Raw genomic sequence first — 6,915 nt, forward strand, 5'->3', positions numbered from 1 at the left:
GTTAGTACATTAAAATTGTTTCTCACTCACATGTCCCAAATCGTATATAAGGCACAGAGTTTTACAGAACTGTCTCTCCCCCATATGTTAGCCGGCTGGCAGGTTTCTGTATCCAGGCTCAATCACGTCACCTCTGCCGCGCACTCGGTCAGTGCATGTGCTCACATGTAGTGTCGTTGTCGCCGATAGGGGCCCATCCGCTGACACGCTAAACTCACAGCATGCTCCTGATGAGTCACATGGTGATGAAATCCATAGGGCAGAGCTTGATGTGAAAGCGAATTTAGCGTGTCAGCGAATGGGACCCTGGCAGCGGCAACAATACTACCCGGGAGCACACGCACCATCCGAGTGTGCTGCGGAGGTGACATGATTGAGCTTGGATACAGAAACCTGCCAGCTGGCCAACATACAGGAGAGAGCCCGTTCTGTAAAACTCTATGCCTTATACACGATTTGGGACATGTGAGCGTAAAACGATTTTATTGTAATAAAACTTTTTAGCAGTATCATGCTATGTGGACTATTTTTATTGAGGTTGATCACCACAAGTGGACCACTGACAAGTTTTAGAATAAGAAGAGGGACCTAAAGACTGCCTGAGTGGTGAGGGATGACCCGGGAACAATCCCAAGGTGCTTCAGACCCGAAGATTGGTTCAGAAATTGCAGTGAGTGAACCACAAAAGGGTGTGGTGGTGGTCTGTTCATATAGGAGAGAAGTAACCATTGAACTACCTAAGGAAAAGGAAGGATTGCTGTGTTCTTGAAATAGTGGTGCAAGTGGAATTGAGAGGACTGGTTCACACTGGCTGTTGCTGAACTGTCTATGTGAAGAGTGCATTTGTCATTTTTTAGGATATAATATACTTGATGTTGTTTTATGGACTGGATTGAAGTGGATAGTATATGCAAACTATGAGCGCTACCTCTTGAGAATTGAATTTAATTGTATATAAGAGGAGGCGATCCGGTCTATGCTAATATTATTACAGCTGTGAGCGCATACCTCTTTTAGAAAATTATTTCCACCGGAGCCCAAGGTAAAGTTTGTACTGCACCTGCGCAGGAGTGAGGATTGGTAAATATTGCCACATGTTGTTTAGAGGGTGCCAGTGTTGGATCCCTGATGCTGAAGAGGATGGGGGAAGCCTCATTAGAAATCAGAGGCTTTCCCCTCCTGAGGTAAGAACCCAAAGGGGCACTTTTTTCCCCTTACAGAATTACTTTAACTGTAGACCCTGAGCAAGCATGCAGATCAGGTGCTCAGACTTAATTCTGACATGATTAGCTGCATGCTTATTTCAGGTGTGTGATTCTGAGAATACGGTAGCCAAAGAGATCAGGAGGTCTACCAGGCAACTGGTATTGTTTACATGGAAATAAATATGGCAGCTTCCTTATCCCTCTCAGTTCAGGAGTACTTTAAAGATATTTTATTGATAAGGTGGAAAGACATAACCTGTGAGAAAACCCAAGAGAAAAGTTAACTGAACATGGGCCACTGTCATTTATAACTGCTTAGGAAAATGGATGGAACAAAGCACTTACGGTAATTACATTAATGCAAATGAAATGTAATAGTTGAATGCATCTGACAATCAAAGCAGGATAAAATGTAACTATTGCCTTATATCAACCTGCTAAGAATAAAATGGCCCAGCCACTATTCTGAAAAGGAATCTATCATGTATTGTTATAAATCAGTGATAAAATGTTTTGTAGGTCACGCTATGTTGTTGCACATTGAAATAAAATAGTTTAAAAAGTTGAAGTCTTGTGAAAAGACCATGATGTGCAGCAATGTTCTCTCTACAGCCTCAAGCCCTCTCTTGGCCACATATCAGGTCTCCTAAAAGGGCATGTGACGTTGCTGAAAAATTTTCTCTCTCTTTTTAAAAGCTGAAGTTGTAATTGGAGTTAACAAAAAAATCAGCCCTCAATGAAATTGGTGTTCATATGGCTTCTCTGCAGCCAGGGGTGTAACTATCCTCGACCGCCCCTCCCACAGAGATCTGTCAGAAGGCCTCTCCCACCTCCCAGGAGGGCCCAGTCCTGTACATTATTGTGCAGAGCAGGCAGAGCATCATAAGCATTATTATACATTACCTGCTTCAGGCGCTGGTGTCTCCTCCACTCACTTTACCATCTTGAAAGTGGGATTTTTGATTTGGATTTAAAAAAATGCAATACTTTTTTTAATAAAAAAAAATGGATCATATGAAAAATTGGAATTGCATGTAGTGTGCAAAAAAAGGCCTGAGGTATTGTATTTTCTACTTAGTAATGGTCTGTAGTTAATTAATTCAGTAAATTCCTTGTCAGGCGGCAGGCCAACCAAGTCCACCAGTGCATTTCCTCCCTTGATTCCTCCTATTTTTTGATCCACTGGATGCAAAAATATAGTTTCCAAACATGTATATAATGGCAGGCTTATGTCCAGGGACAGATTTACCATAAGGCACTGTAGACTTGGGCCTACAGGTAAAAATCTATTAACCCTTCGCACACTCACATGCAAATGTTCAAACAATTGCATTCACAGATTCCCTCATCCAGGCACAACTGTTATCCCTACAGCTAAATTAAAAGCCAGGGTTTTAGTTCACAGAAGAATGCATTCTTATGCTTAATCACCTATACTGCGCAGAAGTACCCAGGTAAACATAGGTGTCCTAACTCTGGCCCTGTAACATGCATAGTGCAGACATGCAAACACATTCATTGCATCAAACCTATCAATGGATTAGGAGCACACATCCTAACTTCCTCTCCTGGGAAAGACAGTGCATCTTACCAATCGCACAAGGGAGCTAATGTTATGTGTCCATGTGCACAATGCGCATACACCAGCATAAGCTGTCTGCATGCTGACAAACATACAGGGGAAGGGGGAGTGCACCGAATTGGACCCTAGCCACAGGGGTCAATGATAAGAATAAACATACATATATCCAGGCACATCGCCTCTAGTTAGGACATTAAATAAATTATTAGGGAAAGGGAGGTGCTGAAGGGGGTGTGGCTAGAAAACAGCAAAAATCTATTAACCCTTCGCACACTCACATGCAAATGTTCAAACAATTGCATTCACAGATTCACTCATCCAGGCACAACTGTTATCCCTACAGCTAAATTAAAAGCCAGGGTTTTAGTTCACAGAAGAATGCATTCTTATGCTTAATCACCTATACTGCGCAGAAGTACCCAGGTAAACATAGGTGTCCTAACTCTGGCCCTGTAACATGCATAGTGCAGACATGCAAACACATTCATTGCATCAAACCTATCAATGGATTAGGAGCACACATCCTAACTTCCTCTCCTGGGAAAGACAGTGCATCTTACCAATCGCACAAGGGAGCTAATGTTATGTGTCCATGTGCACAATGCGCATACACCAGCATAAGCTGTCTGCATGCTGACAAACATACAGGGGAAGGGGGAGTGCACCGAATTGGACCCTAGCCACAGGGGTCAATGATAAGAATAAACATACATATATCCAGGCACATCGCCTCTAGTTAGGACATTAAATAAATTATTAGGGAAAGGGAGGTGCTGAAGGGGGTGTGGCTAGAAAACAGCAAAAATCTATTAACCCTTCGCACACTCACATGCAAATGTTCAAACAATTGCATTCACAGATTCACTCATCCAGGCACAACTGTTATCCCTACAGCTAAATTAAAAGCCAGGGTTTTAGTTCACAGAAGAATGCATTCTTATGCTTAATCACCTATACTGCGCAGAAGTACTCAGGTAAACATAGGTGTCCTAACTCTGGCCCTGTAACATGCATAGTGCAGACATGCAAACACATTCATTGCATCAAACCTATCAATGGATTAGGAGCACACATCCTAACTTCCTCTCCTGGGAAAGACAGTGCATCTTACCAATCGCACAAGGGAGCTAATGTTATGTGTCCATGTGCACAATGCGCATACACCAGCATAAGCTGTCTGCATGCTGACAAACATACAGGGGAAGGGGGAGTGCACCGAATTGGACCCTAGCCACAGGGGTCAATGATAAGAATAAACATACATATATCCAGGCACATCGCCTCTAGTTAGGACATTAAATAAATTATTAGGGAAAGGGAGGTGCTGAAGGGGGTGTGGCTAGAAAACAGCAAAAATTTATTAACCCTTCGCACACTCACATGCAAATGTTCAAACAATTGCATTCACAGATTCACTCATCCAGGCACAACTGTTATCCCTACAGCTAAATTAAAAGCCAGGGTTTTAGTTCACAGAAGAATGCATTCTTATGCTTAATCACCTATACTGCGCAGAAGTACCCAGGTAAACATAGGTGTCCTAACTCTGGCCCTGTAACATGCATAGTGCAGACATGCAAACACATTCATTGCATCAAACCTATCAATGGATTAGGAGCACACATCCTAACTTCCTCTCCTGGGAAAGACAGTGCATCTTACCAATCGCACAAGGGAGCTAATGTTATGTGTCCATGTGCACAATGCGCATACACCAGCATAAGCTGTCTGCATGCTGACAAACATACAGGGGAAGGGGGAGTGCACCGAATTGGACCCTAGCCACAGGGGTCAATGATAAGAATAAACATACATATATCCAGGCACATTGCCTCTAGTTAGGACATTAAATAAATTATTAGGGAAAGGGAGGTGCTGAAGGGGGTGTGGCTAGAAAACAGCAAAAATCTATTAACCCTTCGCACACTCACATGCAAATGTTCAAACAATTGCATTCACAGATTCACTCATCCAGGCACAACTGTTATCCCTACAGCTAAATTAAAAGCCAGGGTTTTAGTTCACAGAAGAATGCATTCTTATGCTTAATCACCTATACTGCGCAGAAGTACCCAGGTAAACATAGGTGTCCTAACTCTGGCCCTGTAACATGCATAGTGCAGACATGCAAACACATTCATTGCATCAAACCTATCAATGGATTAGGAGCACACATCCTAACTTCCTCTCCTGGGAAAGACAGTGCATCTTACCAATCACACAAGGGAGCTAATGTTATGTGTCCATGTGCACAATGCGCATACACCAGCATAAGCTGTCTGCATGCTGACAAACATACAGGGGAAGGGGGAGTGCACCGAATTGGACCCTAGCCACAGGGGTCAATGATAAGAATAAACATACATATATCCAGGCACATCGCCTCTAGTTAGGACATTAAATAAATTATTAGGGAAAGGGAGGTGCTGAAGGGGGTGTGGCTAGAAAACAGCAAAAATCTATTAACCCTTCGCACACTCACATGCAAATGTTCAAACAATTGCATTCACAGATTCACTCATCCCGGCACAACTGTTATCCCTACAGCTAAATTAAAAGCCAGGGTTTTAGTTCACAGAAGAATGCATTCTTATGCTTAATCACCTATACTGCGCAGAAGTACCCAGGTAAACATAGGTGTCCTAACTCTGGCCCTGTAACATGCATAGTGCAGACATGCAAACACATTCATTGCATCAAACCTATCAATGGATTAGGAGCACACATCCTAACTTCCTCTCCTGGGAAAGACAGTGCATCTTACCAATGGCACAAGGGAGCTAATGTTATGTGTCCATGTGCACAATGCGCATACACCAGCATAAGCTGTCTGCATGCTGACAAACATACAGGGGAAGGGGGAGTGCACCGAATTGGACCCTAGCCACAGGGGTCAATGATAAGAATAAACATACATATATCCAGGCACATCGCCTCTAGTTAGGACATTAAATAAATTATTAGGGAAAGGGAGGTGCTGAAGGAGGTGTGGCTAGAAAACAGCAAAAATCTATTAACCCTTCGCACACTCACATGCAAATGTTCAAACAATTGCATTCACAGATTCACTCATCCAGGCACAACTGTTATCCCTACAGCTAAATTAAAAGCCAGGGTTTTAGTTCACAGAAGAATGCATTCTTATGCTTAATCACCTATACTGCGCAGAAGTACCCAGGTAAACATAGGTGTCCTAACTCTGGCCCTGTAACCTGGGTACTTCTGCGCAGTATAGGTGATTAAGCATAAGAATGCATTCTTCTGTGAACTAACAGTTGTGCCTGGATGAGTGAATCTGTGAATGCAATTGTTTGAACATTTGCATGTGAGTGTGTGAAGGGTTAATAGATTTTTGCTGTTTTCTAGCCACACCCCCTTCAGCACCTCCCTTTCCCTAATAATTTATTTAATGTCCTAACTAGAGGCGATGTGCCTGGATATATGTATGTTGGGCCTACAGGTGCCTGATGATGGAAAGGTGGAGTGCACTTCCCTCCCCAAGAGCTTCCCTCCCACCTTACTTATGCAGGTCCAGAGCAGAGTGTAAATAAGATCTTACTCACCCAGGTCTCGGCATTCCACTGACCAGATCTCCTTTCAGTTGAGGGCTACTTAATATTTGGGGGCATCTACTTAATACTGAGGATAGCTCTGGCTACCTAATACAAAGGGAAACCTGTAGCTACTTATGACATGCAATGGAACGGACAGCTGGGCCAGCCAGCACACTTGCAGTGCGGTTATGCAGGTGTTCGTAGGTTCATGGAGGGCAAAATCTAGAGTGCCAGGACATCTGTGCCTATAGGCTTCTGTGATGTAAATCTGACCTGCTTATATCTATAATTATTTTCAAGTATTGATGTCTATAATACCTATATAAAATATTCCGTTTGTTACCTGTGACCTATAATGTCACAATAATGCCTAGCTGTCTGAAATAGCACTGACATCTCTTTTTCATTACTTTATGTCATTCACATGTTCTCAATGAGACTCAGAGGTACATCTCATTGACATATTGTAAAACCCATCACTGGATAGGAAAGGACAAACAGGAAGAGGTGCTCAAAGCAACTTGACTCTATTTAGAGCAATTAAGTCATTATTAACAACAGATGTCTCGGCAAG

This window comes from Hyperolius riggenbachi, chromosome 6, assembly GCF_040937935.1.
Source record: "Hyperolius riggenbachi isolate aHypRig1 chromosome 6, aHypRig1.pri, whole genome shotgun sequence".
Classification (NCBI taxonomy): Eukaryota; Metazoa; Chordata; class Amphibia; order Anura; family Hyperoliidae; genus Hyperolius; species Hyperolius riggenbachi.